Below are 17,106 nucleotides of genomic sequence, written 5' to 3' on the forward strand. Positions count from 1 at the left end.
CCTGATAGCTCTCCTACTTAAAACATGGGGTAGTACAAAAAGAAGTAGAACACTAGGATTATAATAATATTTAACAGAAATCTTTGGAGTCCAACAGACCTCCTTTGAAATATTAGCTGTGACACTAACCTCTGTATCTCATTCCTTTCTTCTGTAAAATGGGAGAACTCCTAGATCATAGGATGTAGAGCTTAAATGAAAGAATATATGTAAAGGATGTAACATGGTGGATGACAGTGTTCATTAAACAGTAGCTTCTATTGTTACTGCTACTACTGAGAAAGCTTCTATGATTATCACAGGGAGCTAGGGGTCCACCTCAGCTGAATGACTTATTTATTTATACTTCCCTTTATACAGATGCTCTTGAAGGAAAAGGGAAATGAAGACCCATTTATGCAGAAGAGCATCAGTTATCCTTTTACCTCTGGATGAGATATTTTCTGTGTCTCATTCACACAGACCCCTTTCTTGGTCTACAACATCATCATAGCCAGGGAAAGTCCTGAGTTGAAACAATCTAGGCATTTCCCTGCCACAATGACACCTGGATTTGAGCACAAGGTAAGTTACTGGACCTACAAATAGGTTTAAGACTTCTTAAGGGTCCACAGAAAAGCTGCCAAGAAAAAAACATACAAGTGAAGCTATTCATTGAAATCAATAATCCCCAAATCACATTAATACAATGTTATAGGTAATAGTATAAAATCTGCTGGCTAGCTAGGGTACACAGAGCAGTCATAATTTGGTCCCAATCAGCAGACTCCCATTTTATTTATGGTGCTCTGTACATGAACTATGGAAACTATATCTGAAAAAACTTTAACTTCCAAATCTCTGATTCTGAATGTACAAATCACATCAAACTACCAAAAAGAGTAAAAATACAAAGAACAATGTCTACTATGCATTGCTTTTAAGGCAATGATTTCCATTACAAGTGATTTGGAAAGATACTTCTCAAACTAACAGTGATGACTGATCAATTTCTTTCTTTTTTTCCCTAACCTATTATGGACTGAGACTTTTTAAATATGTAATAATTACTAGTGAAAATAAAATTTGAAAAGATACACAAAATAAATAAAAGTTCAGGTTTTTTATTTATTAAATTTAAGAAACAAAAAAGTGGCTGTCAAATTGCCCTAAAATTTTCTGAATTCTTTATTTCTATACTAGTCTTGTTGCAGACCAGTAATCAACATTTGGCAGCCCCTCCTCCGCTGTGCTCTATATGCATAGAGAGTAGGCAGATCTGGGACTCCCTGCACTGTGATGGTAACTTCAGATATCCAAAACAATTCCCGAGGAAAAGACATCTCTCAAACATGTTACAGAGGCCACCAATGAAGCAGGATTAGAACTGGGGGATGGGGAGCTAAGGAAAGGAAAAGAGGTCTTTCTGGTTTAACTGTAAATATTGTATGATTTAGGTTTTGTGCAGTAAGCATGCAGTTACTACCTACCTATATTTAACATTTTCAAAATTGCAGTTTAAAGATCAATCAAAGCACTTTAAAATAGCACTTCCCACTTAAGATTAATGAAGTGAAATGCAGAGGGCAAGGCCACAAGAGCAGGAAAAGGAAATGTTACAGGTTCTCAAAAACTGTATGTTGAACTAATGTCTGTTCTCATTTTCACTGAGTGCACAGACAGCAGGCTTGGTGCCAAACCACATGGATACAACAGTGAACAAGCCACAATCCCAGTGCTCTTGGGACTCATAGTCTGGTTTGGAGAGAAATACCTGCAAATTCATTACATCGTTACAAAATCTACACTAGAAATTCCTTCAGTATAAAGTGAGAGTGAAAGGAAGGAGGGGTCAATTCTCCCTAAGGGAGTCTATCATCTCCCCCAGACCATGACCCCCTTATTAAGGCTTTGAGAAATACTATAATTAGCATGATTGGCCATGTCAGCTGGCATTCATTTATCACAAGTTTGAGTCTAAAATCAACCTGCTCAGCCCTACAAAATTGCCATCCCAGTTCTTAATTCCTGCTAACTTCTGCTCTTCAGATTACTGAAAACTTACAGGAATGAGGGGATCATGGATGATTTCCATGGAGACACTTGGGGAGCATCATTTGATGCCCAGGCTCCTGCTATCTTGACAGCAGGCAGCAGGAAAGTAACCAACAAGAACTGAGGTCTTAATCCACAGATCCCATTAAAAGTCCTGGGGCAAGAACAGCAGAGTCAAGTAGCACCCTGTGAACTTCCCATTGTAGTAGCTTTTGTGATATTCTAATAAAAGTGGTATTTTTTTCCTCACCCATTTAGAAATGTTGCCTGGTCCGTGGTCTTTGTATGGCAGTGACAGTAGAAGGTGTTAAAGCTGTGGTTTCAAATGAGATCAATTCAGGCTCTCCAGAACTGCAGGGGAAGACATCTATCTGTGCTCATTCACCTGATGTCGAGGAAGAATTCTGCAGGGTAGTCAAAGAAAAGGAGCTCTTGTGTGTCTGATTCCACACAGAGCCATGTTTCCAACTGGGATAGGTGATTGTCCTACCTTACTTAAATCCACAAATGCAGACACACTGTCACTCAAAGATTATCTGATCTGCCTTCCCCTCATCCATGGATTGCTCCTTTGCCTGAATGGAACATGTTACTAGGCCTCCTCTGAAGCCACAAATCTGGCTCATGTGATTGAAAGTTGAGTGATTCAGGAATCCACTTCAGCACATACTGATATGACAGGTGCTTTTCAACTCCTTTTTCAAGTATGTACTACCAGTTCTTGCTCCTATTTTTATGCATGTAAGAGTACCCCTCTGGGAAATGGAATTTGGGCATCCTTAGTTATTCATAAGATAATTCATAAAACCATTTCCATATTACAACATGGTAAAATCACAAGCAAAAAGTCCAGTGATTTCCTTCCACCACTATTACTCTCTATTTATACACTTCTTGCAGGCAGATCTTTCTAAAGCCAATGTCTAATTATAATATCTACCTCAGAAATTGATAGCTCCTCAGTATCCACTACTAAATTACTCAATTAAATAGCATTATAAAATATAAGGATGCAGTGTAGTATAATTTTTAGGATTATGGCCTTTAGAGTCAAATTGTTTACTTTTAAATCTAGACCCTGCCCTTTATTGTCTGTATACCTTAAGCAGGTTATTTTATTTCTCTGTTTTCAGTTTATTTGTCTATATACCATAGGGAATTATAACAATTTTTATATTAAGTATATTACATATATTATAAACAAGATGTATATTATATATTTATAACACATTTGTGTATATATTATATTATGAATAAATGTATTATATAATAAGATGTCTTTTAAATATAACATATAAGTACATTAACAAATAACTATTAAGTAATGAATATATACAAATACATAATGTACAATATATTTTGCTTATGATATACAATGTCTGATATAATATATGATATATGTATATATATGTGTGTGTGGGTGTGTGTATCTTAGAACATTACATTGCTAGGTACCTTGTAAGCACACAGGGAATATTAGCTGTTTTAATTTTATAATGTTTACATCTGGTATTCAGTATGGTCCAACCATCCATTTCTGGCTTTATCTGTCACCTTTTCCTTACACAAAGCCTAAATTTCATCCAGACCACATAATTACTGTTCACCTAGTTCTTCAAACCTTCCAGCCACCATACATACATTTTTGACGCCTGAGCTATTGAAACCACTCCACCCACAACTCACATTCAAAATACCTCTGAAAACCCATTCATTTTTCCTAGGCTAACTTAAACTTCACTCTTCTAGAAAAGTTATCCTGGTCCTCCGTCTCCCACCTTAAAGCATCTACTGAAAAAATGGCAAGTTTGTTAATTTTGATTCACCAGAAGGGCCTTCACAGAGACTCTGTTGAGAAGAAATTAGAGATCAGATCTGACTGAGAGAAAAGAGCATCATGATTGATTAGTGATGTCTGCTTTGGGTGCCAGAATGGAAGACAGCACCCATTTTCCAGCTCTGCCCATTCCCCTTTGTTTGTAACATCACTAAGACACTTGAATTATTCCACTGCTGCTCTACGTTCATCTTTGACCTGTCTTATCTCATATTTTCATGAAGTTAAGAGGCCCCATTTTACTCAAATCTGTATCCCCTGCAGCATCTAGCACAGTCTTACCTATCATATATGCCCAAATTTTGCTAAATTAGTTTGAATCCCAAAAACCTCACATTCTCTTTATTTAAACAAATTCACGTTTTTATTTCACTTTGGGACTGATTCATGTCTGAGACAGTAAGATCTCACTCCGGAGACCTTGACTGGGTTCACTTTATCCCCATCTGCAATCCTGCTTTCCTTGGACCTGTGACTTCAAAGGCTGAAAACCTAATTAATTCTGATAGCCTCCTAAAACTTATATTCACTCCTCTTGCCTCTTTGTCCTACATCTGCATCTTTGTTGTCCTTCTGGTTTACTTGTGTATTAACTGTATTTTCTTATTTTTCGGTATTCCTGATGCTCTGGCATCAGGGATTTTACCAACTGAGGAGAGTGTGCCCCCTTCACAGCTAGCCAATTCTTAGAACTAGCAAACAACAAATAGCTTAGAAATAGTTCACACCAGGAGCATACCTTTCACATGTGAACTAACCAATTCAGAGTCTATACTCCAAACCATCCCCTCAATCTGGCTCTTACACTCTAGGAGGCAATATTCCTCTCCCCTAATTATCCACAGCCAGATACCAAACAACTAGCGACATATCCTGTAGGCTGGAGCCTGCTGAGATTATTCAAACCAGCCAATCCTAAACCTGTTTACCCTGCCTTGCCTTGCCTTTCCCATGGAAACTACAATGAAGTTTCTGTCTCACACTTCCCCCTTGCTCTCTCTGCCTCCTGACCAACCCTGGTACTTCCCCATGTGGCCCCACATGGTGTGGCCTGCCTTCTCTCCTTGGGAACTGTAACAAACTACCTGTGTGATGGCAGTTGCCTCCTGATCTGTTAACCTCACCATTCCTGAATAACAATGAAACCTACATTTGAAAACAACTTGCTCTTCTATATCCATTGATTCCTATTTCCTCACCAAGTTTTCAATTTTCCTTTCAGAACACATGAGGATCATTATGTGCCTTGAATGACCAATTTTCTCCATTAGTTTGGAGAAAATCATATGCATCTTCCTCTTTAAATCACCTTGAAGAACTCTCTCAGCAGGAGCCCTGCTTTGGTTTATTACCTCATAGGATAATGCCATTAGTGATAATCACATTTTGTAGATACCATCTCCAAAAAACAATTGCCTTAAGAGTCCCTATCGAGGTATTTTTCATTTATAACAAGATCTTATGATAGTTAAAAATAAATACAGCACAGAAACTTAATTCTCTGATTCTCTAGTGCTGTGAACTGTCATGCAGATCAACACATCAGCATGTTTTGGAAAATCTCTCAGCAGAAGTAAATTTCACAATTCTCTCTTTTTTTTCTCTCTTATTTTTCTATTTTCTAGGAGAAAAAAAGAGTGCGTGATGCTACTAATTAATGGACTTGTACATTTTAAAATAATTTTCATTTATAATCACAGTTATATACAGTTTTTAATAGTAAGAAATAACAAAAGACAGATTGTAAGTTAATACTTCCATTCAAACATCCCTATCACCTGCCTTATCCACCTGGTTAACTATGTGTAGCCCTTCTGCTATTTATTGCCATAGACCATCGTAATATGTCCATATTGCTATTTCTGAATGCATTAATTGCAAACATTATATGTTGACTTTACACTATAGTATATAAGGGTTTACCTTCTTTAGGTCACTCTCTACCATCTCCATGAACATCTTCTCACCACAGACCCATTCTTCTAATTTATTTATATCATAATGAGCAATTAAATAAATGATCAGAATTTGTTTTTATTTAAGTGTCATATTTCCAGTGTAATTCTACTACTTCTTCCCACAAGGTAAAAAGACTTCTCCGTTTGGCATTTGGTTTTCCAAGATGTCTAAGATATCACTTCCATTTTTCCCTTGGAGGAACTCCCCTATGAAACTTCTGCCCTCCTGTTCCAAACGGTTCTAGTTTATCTCTAGATCGGCTACAAACAGTCTGTCCTGGGACCTCCCATGACTACCTACTGGAACTTCCCTTTGAGAATGCTCTGCATCCTGAATTCCATGTTTTCTACTTTCCTAGGTTGTTTTCTTATTTTGGTAGAGTATATACCCACAGCTTCCTAAGAAAGGGGCAAGTATATAAAAATATCTGAAATGTTCTTTGTTTTATTATGTCCTTGTTAAACACACTCTTTTGAGCCAGAGTTTAACCTTCTCCCTCAGTATAGTGAGTGTATTTCTCCATATTTTTTACCTTTCAGTGTTTGCTTAATATAATTCTGATTCCCAACCATTTGTACAGAACCTGCTGCACTGTCCTTTCCTCTTTGTTAAAGTAGGATGTTCTCTTTATCCTTGTTATTCATAGTGCTGAGAGATTTTTCTTATGTCATTTCTTTGACATTTTCCCATTATGTTTTCTCCATTTTCTTTTTCTGTAATACCATCAGGTGGATGTTGGAGCCTCCAGATTACTCTCTAACTGTCTCACTTTTTCCCCACTGCAATCCTGTTGTACATTTTTTGACATTATCTTCCAACTTTTTTATTATCTCAAAATTCAGCTACCAAAATTATTGTTACCAAGAGTTTTGTTGTTGTTGTTGTTCTCAAAAGGTTCTCTTCTCATTTCATGATACATGGTCTCTTCCTATTTCTGCAAGAAGTATCAGCTTTATATGCAATTTATTTTATTATCTTTATTCTTCTAATTTCTTTTCCTGTTTATTTCTTTGTGTGCTTTGATCTCACTTTTTTGTATTGAAGGTTTACCACAAATATTTGGTGGTCTTTTACTGTCCAACTAATTTTAATAGGAATAAAGCTATCTGGACCCCCTTCCACATGGGCCAAGCTAGGGACTAGTGTACTTCCCTGTAGAGTGACCAGGTAATGTAAGTGTTTATATTGGAGGGGACAGAAGTAGCTTTAGCGAGTATGACTCTGGTCATGACATTTAGGGAAAGAAGTCTAGAACATCTCAGAACTCTGGATATGTGTTTTGTTATTCTTTTATCAGACTGGTACCTCAGCCATGCTATCTGCTGTGTCTGGTGTCCCAGAGCTTCTCTGGGAAAGGAGAAGAGAAGGACAGTCAGTTAGCACCAAGAAGTGGAGCTAGAGTCTTGGTTTTTAACTTTTTCTTCTACTGGTTTTCTTTATACAGATTGGTGCTTCCAACTGCTGAGCATTTCTAAGTTTCTGAAAAATGAACTGGCCACTTTTTATCAGGGTCTTCCCTTGCAGGCACTTAGTCTCTTGCTTTCTCTTCTGAGTTTCATTCTTATCAGGGACCATTCCTTTATCCCTGCTCCATCTTCCAGTAAGTGCTGACAACTGTCATCTGCTATTGTCTCTTCTCCCTTTCTACCTTGGTAGGTCTATATTTATTTAATGCTGTTACTGTCATTTTACTGGGGTGTCAGCAGTAACCAGAGAAGATAAATGCATGCGTTCTTGTACCATACTTAATCTAAAGACAGTCTTGTACATCGTAATGACTAGATAGTTAAAGAAATGAACTATGACTGCTGTGTCTACATATGGGAAATCAATGAGGTAAATGGAGAAATATCCATTTCCAGACAGATCAGGGAATCCCAAAAGCAAGATATGGACCACATAATATCATTTAGGCAACAGGTTAAAAACAGAGGCCCAATTCCTTGAGTTTTGGATTCAGAACACCTGGTTGATGTCTAAGCATTCATATATTTTAAAAATTCCTGATGTATTTTATGTTCAACCACTCATTTATACAGTGTATCTTGTTGTTTAAAATAAGAGAAAATTTCCTATTGAATTTAGTCATACAATCCACAAAGTAAGAATTCATCTCACTGAACTTAAAAATTTTTTTTCACTCAGCTTTTAGATAGAAAAGTAACAGAAAATATTTACCAAGCACCTAGGCTTTCTGCTAAGCAGCTTTTTATAGAACATTAGGGTAATGTAAGTAGGTTCTCCATTCTAAAGATGACTAAGTAATTATCAGAAATATCAGGTCATTTACATAAAGCAGTATGATGAATTAGTGGTAAAGTTTGGTTTAAATTCCAAAGTCTGAGTCACTCCTTAACATACCTTTGTTCGATCAATAAGATGCTTCTTCATGCTTTCAATAATCAACTATAATCAGCTGATTACATGCTGCATTTAACCAGTGAACTAACCACTGTTAAAGATCAGAAGAGAAATGTGATGTGGCCCTCACCCTTACTAAGCTTGGGAATTGGATTAAGAAACAAAACAAATATCCATGAAATAATCAGAATCTCTCTATGATCTAACATTCCCCAACTAGGATGTTAATAAGTATACTGAGTAGAGAAAAAGAGGGAAGTTTCCATGATCAATAAACCATGGGTAATTGACTTAAACAACTTTTTAAAAAGTGTATGTTTGTTTATCACAAGGCATCTCAGAATCTTTAACGCAAATGTGCACCATGAATTTCCAAGTGCAAGATAGAGCATTTCCTACACATATTTGTCCTGTTAGCCCCATTCATATCTAGGATAAAATCTCATGGAAAATAATTTGGAAAATACTAATAGAGTAGAGCAATATGTTGACTGTTCAGAGAGAGTAGAAAGTTAATTGGGACAAAGAAGTCCAAGGTGGATCCATGGATAAGTAGGTACCCAATCTAATCTTTGAAGAAATTGGGCAGCCTAAAGGTTGTCTAATGATACAGAGGTGAGAGAGAGGAAACTAGAATGAGGTTCACTTGCTTCAGATGGAGGACTCATAGTCCCAGAGTGAAAGCTAATGTTAGTGCCAGTTGGAAACAGATCCAAAAATCCTGGTTGGGGTTGGAGCAGGGGCTGGTTTGGGTATAGAAATTAAAATAAAATGACTACAACCTCCTAGAAGAAAATACAGGCAAAACATTATCTGACATACATCTCAAAAATGCTCTCCTAGGGCAGTCTACACAAGCAATAGAAATAAAAGCAAGAATAAACAAATGGGACCTAATGAAACTTACAAGCTTCTGCACAGCAAAGGAAACTATAAGCAAAACAAAACGACAACCTACGGAATGGGAGAAAAGTTTTGCAAATGAAATCGACAAAGGCTTGATCTCCAGAATATATAAGCAGCTCATACGACTTAATAAGAAACAACCAAACAACCCAATCCAAAAATGGGCAGAAGACCTAAACAAGCAATTCTCCAAGGAAGACATACAAATGATCAAAAAGCACATGAAAAAATGCTCAATATCACCAATTATCAGAGAAATGCAAATCAAAACTACAATGAGGTATCACCTCACACCAGTCAGAATGGCTATCATTCAAAAATCTACAAATGACAAATGCTGGAGAGGCTGTGGAGAAAAGGGAACCCTCCTACACTGCTGGTGGGAATGCAGTTTGGTGCAGCCACTGTGGAAAACAGTATGGAGATTCCTCAAAAGAATAGGAATAGACTTACCGTATGACCCAGGAATCCCACTCCTGGGCATATATCCAGAAGGAACCCTACTTCAAAATGACACCTGCACCCCAATGTCCATAGCAGCATTATTTACAATAGCCAAGACATGGAAACAGCCTAAATGTCCATCAACAGGTGACTGGATAAAGAAAAGGTGGTATATTTATACAATGGAATACTACTCAGCCATAAAAACCGACAACATAACGCCATTTGCAGCAACATGGATGTTACTGGAGAATGTCATTCTAAGTGAAGTAACCCAGAAAGAGAAAGAAAAATACCATATGAGATCGCTCATATGCGGAATCTAAATAAATAAATAAATACATACATACATACATACATACATACATACATACATACATTCAAAACAGAAACAGACTCACAGACATGGAATACAAACTTGTGGTTGCCTGGGGGACGGCGGGTGGGAAGGGACTGGGATTTCAAAATGTAGAATAGATAAACAAGATTGTACTGTGCAGCACAGGGAAATATATACAGGATCTTGTGGTGGCTCACAGTGAAAGAGAATGTGACAATGAATATGTATGTTCATGTATAACTGAAAAATTGTGCTCTATACTGGAATTTGACACAACATTGTAAAATGACTGTAACTCAATAAAAAATGTTTAAAATTTTGAGAAAAAAATTAAATGACTACAGAACAATGAAGTTGATAATCTCCCAGGCCATCCCTAACTGTGATTTCTGAAGTTGAAAGGAAAGAGACACTAAGGATTGGAAGACAGAAAGATGATTTTCTTTACTTATCAGGCAGCCAGTCATATGATCTTCTATACATTTTCAAAATGCAAGTCCTGAATGTATTTAGTCACATTATGGCATAATTAATAAGTATATTATGCAGTAAACAAATATTATTGTTATTATAGGTAATGACACTTTTTTAAAAAGTAAAAGACATAGTCATTTATTGTGATGCAACTTATTAGTCAATCTTTACCAAAACCTCTAGAGATATGCAGAGCAGTCATTATAACATCTGACACATCATAATTGGGGAAAGATATACATATCAGAATGAATTTTTTTGGTCACAAATGACAGTATGCAATTTAAACTAGCTTGAAAGGATTTGTTAGCTGTATTGACTCCAAAAGGCAGCATAAAAGATCAGATGAAATAATACATTTGTGTGGTTTTTGTCTTTTCCTCAGGAGGATGGAGATCTTGTCTGTCTTGTCCATGTCATGGCCTTAGCACTTTGGACAGAGACTGACACTAATTAAACATTCACTGCAGAAATAAATAGCATACACACATTCTGAGTAAAATAGCAATAATCATCCATACAGGTACTTATTTTGACAATAAACAATATGTTCGTAAATACAAAGTACTCTAAAAATAAAGTATAATAACTTCTTCATATGAAAAACATGGTAATGGAAAGGAATATGGGTTTTAGAGAAATACTGAATCGGAATTTCCCATTAAAAAAGCCCAAAGAAATTGGTAAAGCTAACTGGGAAAAATCATTAAAAATTATAAAATGGAATAAACAACCATTTTATAAATTTGGCAATGATTGCTTACAGATTGTGAAATAGCTTCAATCCAAGAACTTCCCTTTCAAAATAATTTGATTACACTAGCAAGAAGATATTTTGTATTGAACTGTGTACTTCTTTTGCATTAAGGAGACATTTAAAGGGAGCATTAATGAAAGAAATTATATTTGAGGGACAAAGAAGAGCAAGCAGAGGAAAATGAAGACAAAACAGGTTAAATTACATACAAGTCCCAATAGCTAGCTCAGTTTCAGAGGACAGTGGAGTTGCTGGGGGAAATAAGTGTAGAATGTTAAAAGAGACATGCTCTGGAGGTCCTTGAAGGTAAGGGAGACAAGACTGTTCTTAGTTTCACAGTCAGTGATGGATTTTTAAGTAGGAAATAGCTATTTAGAAAAAGCAATGAGGCAGCAGTACTTAAAATGATTACTGTGAAGAAAGCAGTATTTATTGAAATAGAGACTAGACCATGGGAAAAATAATTGAAGTCTGAGCTAAGGATATGGAAGTGGGGAAGAGACAAAGAAACGATGGTTTTAAGAGATACTCAGAGGACAGGCAAGGATGAAGAGGAAATGACAGAGATGTGTAGTCAGACAAGGATCTCAATCTTGGCTTCACCACAGCTCATAAACTGGCCACCCTGGACTGGAAACCCAATACTTTTCCTTTGCCCTAATGGCTCCAGATCTCTGATCTTCATCACTCAGGAAGCACATGACCCAGGTCTGGCCAATCACAGGATCATTAGAGGTCATGTGACCCAAGCAGGGCCAAGCCGTACCCTTCCCTGGGATTTATATATTGTTCTGAAAGAAATTCTCTCCATGTGGAAAAGTCTTCTTTGCAGTAGAAAAGAATCACAGAGGCAGGAAGGTCTGTAATGAATTGAATTCCCAGTTCTAGGTTTAAGGCATCCATGCCTATAGCTCTTCCTAGATCTTGGAGCTGCCCCAATATCATTCTTAGCTACACAGACCAATAAATCCCCCTAAAAAAGCTTGAGTTTAATGTTTATCACTTCAAACCAAAAAGAATTCCAGTAACACATAAGCTCACTGATGCCAGTCTCCTCCACTGCGACATGGCAGCATTGATGAGTGCCCCACACGGCCTCCGGAGTTGTGGCAAGGCTCAAACAGAAATTGCACTCTAAACTATCAAACACCAGACCCATTAAAGATCTCTACTCTGAGTAGATTTTTTTAACCACAATTACTTCAATATATTGTAAAGGCACTCTCATTTTGCTTTTTTTAAGACATTTATGTATCTGATCTAAAACAATAAGAATGATAATGATGGTAACATAATACCAGCTTTTGTTTGCATTGTGCTTTATAGGCCCACTCAGCTGAGAAATGACACAGCTGGGATTAAAAACTCAAAGATTTGACTAAAGAACTCAAGTTTTTTTTTTAATTGAAGTATAATTGACCTACAATACTAAGTTAATTCCAGGCACACAACATCATGATTTGATATTTCTATGCATTACAAAATGATCATCACGGTAAGTTTAGTTATCATCTGTCACCACACAAAGTTATTACATTATTGACTACATTCCTCATCCTGTATACTTCATTCCTATGACTCATTTACTTTGCAATTTTACCTCTGTATCTTCTTCACTTATTTCACTCATCCTCCCATCCCCTCCCCTGAGAACTCACTCTTAAACAAAGACACTATCTAAATCATCTTCAAAAGCATGATTTTTAAAAGACAAGGGCATAGTTTTTTTTCCTTTTCATATACATCCTGACCACAGCAGATGGAATGAGGCTGTACTGGTTTCAACGGTTTAAAGATCAACATACTATTGTATCCAGAATAAAGTTAAAAATTTAAAGTAGTTGTGACAATAATCTGCTATAATTTTTGCAACCTGTTCCTGCTATCACTCAATTAGTAAGGTCAGTTAGAATCACTGCTCAGCTATTTTAGATTCTATCTCCTTTTTCTATTTAATTCCACTCTAAGCCTCTTTGAGCACGAGATCAAACTATGGAAGACTGACTCAAATAGAAATTAATTAGTATCTAATATTGTGTGAAAGATTATATTTTGAAGTACAGGGAATCATCTTCTACATTTACATTACCTAATAGAGAAGACAACTTTTTCCATTTGGAGTGTCCACAAAAAAGGCAGTGGGAAAAATAAATAAGTTTTACTGTTAATTATTAGGTTTGCTTTAGATGTAAAATAAGGTTTTTGGTCAAACAAATACCATTAAATAATAATAGTACAGTCCAAATCCATTAAAAGTATATTTTTTTCAATCAAGCATTAAACCTCTTCTCTCTTTTGTTAATTTCATATGCTTGCACAGGCAAAGAAATTATGAAATATTATTTGAATTGCTAATACAGGCCAACTAATTGTGCTAAAAAGAACAAATCCAGCCTGATGGCAATTATCCATGTGAAAAATTAGTTTTCTTAGGAGGTGGCATCATGCAATTTGGCTTCTAATTGGTATATGGCACCAATTAATGTCTAACAATGCATCTAGCAAATGAAAGAAATTTTATTGAAAATAACTGAGTAAAGTGCCATGCTTTAGTAGCACAGAATAATGGCAAGGTTTGTCTCCCACTCCTTTATTATTTTACATTATTTTACTTTTTGTCTTGCTGTTTAGGACTTATTTGCATTTTCTTCTGGCCCTGTCTTACCCAGTAGCCTTTGCTGGGTTTCCAACTTTGGTCAGTTAACAACTGATAGGCACTCACCCAAATTGTGCTCTGAGCCATGCTCTGTGTTAGGCATGGGGCAGCCACAAATGCAAGCAACAAGCAACATCTTTTTCTTGCTGTAATGTTTCAAGGTTTCACCTCTCCTGTCTCTCTTTCCATAAGCGTTCCCTGACACTCTAAAACTGGTCTAGCCTCAGTACTTCCATAGCAACTTGTAGTTATCTCTAGTTTGCAATTATGACAATGGTGATTACTAATATTTATATACGGTTTATTATGTGACAAGTATCTTTTTTAACAACTTTACATACATTAACTCACTTAATTCTTACAAACCTGTGCAGTAACTATTATTATCACATCCTTACTTTATGGAAAACTGTGGCACAGAATGGTTAAATAACTTTCCCAAGGTCACATTGCAAATAAGTGAGAGAGTCACACTTCAAATACAGACTGCCTCTGACATTTCCTCTTAGCCAACCTCCACGTAACTGACTCAATGGATAAACTGGAAAAAAAAAAAGAACATGAAAAGGAAAAGTACAAAATTCATAAGAATATAAATTAACATGAATGCTTAAAACATGCTTTAAAATTAGATAAGAGAAAACTAAAAATTATGTGGAATCCCAATCAATACTCATATTCAAAAATAAAAAATAATTGCACATATTTATTTTAACCTGAAATAAAATGCTTTATATATGTATGTGTGTCTAAATATAAAATGTTTATTAATCCACTCTAATCAAAATATACTTAAATGACTAAGTATTCATCCTAATCATGTTGGCTAGCAATGTTTCTACCTTTCTAAAATTTATCTGCTTTCTTACATCTATCTTCCATGAGACTCTAAGATTCTCATGAATACCAAGGTTTTTACACATATGTGATGTTGACAAAATACCCTTTGGATGAATGGGTAGAAGAATGGATGAGGTGGAAGTTGTACAATGGACAATGGGAAGTTAGGTGAAGTTAGAGCACAGAGGTGTAGAGAGTTGAGGATAGGAAGGAAAGCTTTGGTCAGATTGTGGGATCTTCAATTGTTGTGTTGAAAAGTTTGAGGATTATTCTGAAAGTAATTGGGAGCCACTCAGTGATTGGAAGAGAGGCATTACATGAGCACATATGGTATTAAAACAAAACATATGGATGGGAACTGATGGACCAGGTAAGATGATGTAAGACCACAGCAGTATTGAGGGTATAACAGCCACAGGATTGTGCCTGGCAGATCTCCAGGAACAGGAAGCTAAATTGACCAAGAGCCCCAGCTTCCTCTGAAACCCTTCCTACCATTTGCCCTAAGTCCACGCTTCTTGGTGGTGGCTCACAGAGAATGACCAAGCATGGCAAGAATACTAAACTAGTCCTGTTCCTGGAAACATAAGTAACTCTGATGGCTGACTTTAGCTCAAAGACTCCCTGATGGCTTCGCTGAACTAGTCTCAGACGGAGGGCAGACTAGAATATTTCCTTGCAACTTCCAGTCTTTTCTTCTTTCACTTAAGATTCAAATCTGCATCATGACCTCATGATCTTCCTAGCCTTAAGTGGCTGCCTCCTTGTTTAGTGGAAGGTCCCCCAATAAATCCCTTGCACATTTCATCTTATCTTGGCATCTGCTTGGAGGACAAAAGAGCAGTGGTGTCCTGAAGCCAATCCATAGAAGCTCATGAGAGCCAACAATTAAATTTTCAGGAATTTTGCAAGTCAGTTTTTAAACACTTCATTATCAAAAATTAAATCATATAAATTCACAATTAAATAAATTATATTAAAAATAAAAATAACAAATACTCAAAACTCATTTCCTAATTATTTTACTTTTTTTTTTAATAAATTATACTCTTGAAGTTACTTACTTCTAATGGTGCAGATCCCATACAATGATGTTCTACTGCACACCTCTCTGTGATGTCACTTTGGTAGCTTGAAATTGACCATAGAATGGGTATTTATGCCATGGAAATCAACAAATGCCACAAGTAAGTTCTGTGTTTTTATCACATCTTCATGTCAGAGAGCCGGTCATTGAACATTCGTTAGCTTACTCCTTATCTGCACTCATGTAGAGGACATAATTTTGACTTAAGCATTTATAGAAAATGTATTCAGAAAGAACATAGCTATAATACCGGGCTAGGTTCTAAATTCTCTAGGGGTAAGAATAATGTCTAAATTTTCTTTACAAAGTGTGAGAAAAATGGAATACTTGGGAGTTAATTTTCATCAAATATTTTTAAAAGGAAAAATAAGAAGAATAAAGTGAAACTAAAAAATCAATCTACTTCAGTTTCAACCTTGTACAAATGAAAACTGAACCCCAGGTTTGCTCATGCTTATACAGTTAAATAATAGTGAAAGTGTAACTTTTTAAAGAAAAATAAAACAAAGCAAAACAAGAGTACTCTGTAATCTACAGCAAAAGATGAAGTGATGTATATTTATAGTTCCATAGCCACTATATTTTCCTAGTCTCCCTCATTTGTTTTTTTGTCTAAACTGATGTTGGAATAGAGCTTTCCAGAGGAAAAAAATCAATACTGCTTTTGGACACATAATTTATTTCAGTTCTATCTTCATACATCTTAACTTAGACATCTTACATGTCAAGTTAAGGAATAAACCAAAACTGTGTTGTCTGGGCTGTCGGTCCAATGCCTCAGAACAAAAATCATCCAAATGCTTCTAAATAAAAACACTTGCTCTGGGATTCAAAAGAAATCACCCAAATCTGTAGACTTGTGACAAATGTTTTGCATTTTATTTCCTTTAACAGGAAGCTGAGTCACCATCACAGTGATTCCCAGACTTTGGTTTGTAACACCCCTGTAATGTTCCATGAAATTTTCAAAATAAAATTCACTTCAGTTCATGTCCATTTTTAAAATACAGCACTTTTAGAGAAAACATGATTGGTAAAGTAGATCTTATTAAGTTTGAATGGAGAAATTTTTTTAACTAGAATGTGAATCACTTCTGTGCTGAGTAACTACTCTGACTCTTAAAATTAAGGCTAACAAGAACATTATGGAATGAATACCATTGATTTTAACCACTTGTCCTCTGACTTTTGACTGGTCCTCACATTTCCTCTTGGCTGATTACAAATGTAAAGGGTTTTCCAGGGAAGCTGTATTCCAAGTGTGGTCTTCAGACCAGTAGCATCATGTGAGAAACTGTTAAAAATGTAAATACTTGGTCCTAACCTCAACCAATTGAATCAGAAGTTCTGGAGGAGGAGCCAGCAAAGTGTCCACTGAAACTCCCTCTCGGTGATACTGATATGTGAAGGG

Source organism: Camelus dromedarius, chromosome 17 (assembly GCF_036321535.1).
Source record: "Camelus dromedarius isolate mCamDro1 chromosome 17, mCamDro1.pat, whole genome shotgun sequence".
In the NCBI taxonomy this organism is placed as follows: Eukaryota; Metazoa; Chordata; class Mammalia; order Artiodactyla; family Camelidae; genus Camelus; species Camelus dromedarius.